This window comes from Arachis ipaensis, chromosome B07 (genome assembly GCF_000816755.2).
Source record: "Arachis ipaensis cultivar K30076 chromosome B07, Araip1.1, whole genome shotgun sequence".
Lineage (NCBI taxonomy): Eukaryota > Viridiplantae > Streptophyta > Magnoliopsida > Fabales > Fabaceae > Arachis > Arachis ipaensis.
Genome location: NC_029791.2, coordinates 120,229,315 through 120,229,559, shown reverse-complemented (window position 1 = coordinate 120,229,559; position 245 = coordinate 120,229,315).

The following is a 245-nucleotide window of genomic DNA, read 5'->3' as shown; positions in this document are numbered from 1 at the left end:
TTGTTTTTTATTTTATTTCTATTTAATGTGATTTTTATTTCATCAATTTTTTTTCCTTCTGTTTAGGTATAATAATAAAAAAAGACACTAAAAAACAGTGACACTAATGACAATTCATTCCCCCCTCATGCTCGATCTATCAACTCATCCTGTTATAGCCTATCCTCCATGACAATCTTATCATTCTTTCAATCAATTTATCTTAAATATTTTTTTATTAAAAATAGAAAGAATAACAATCAAGC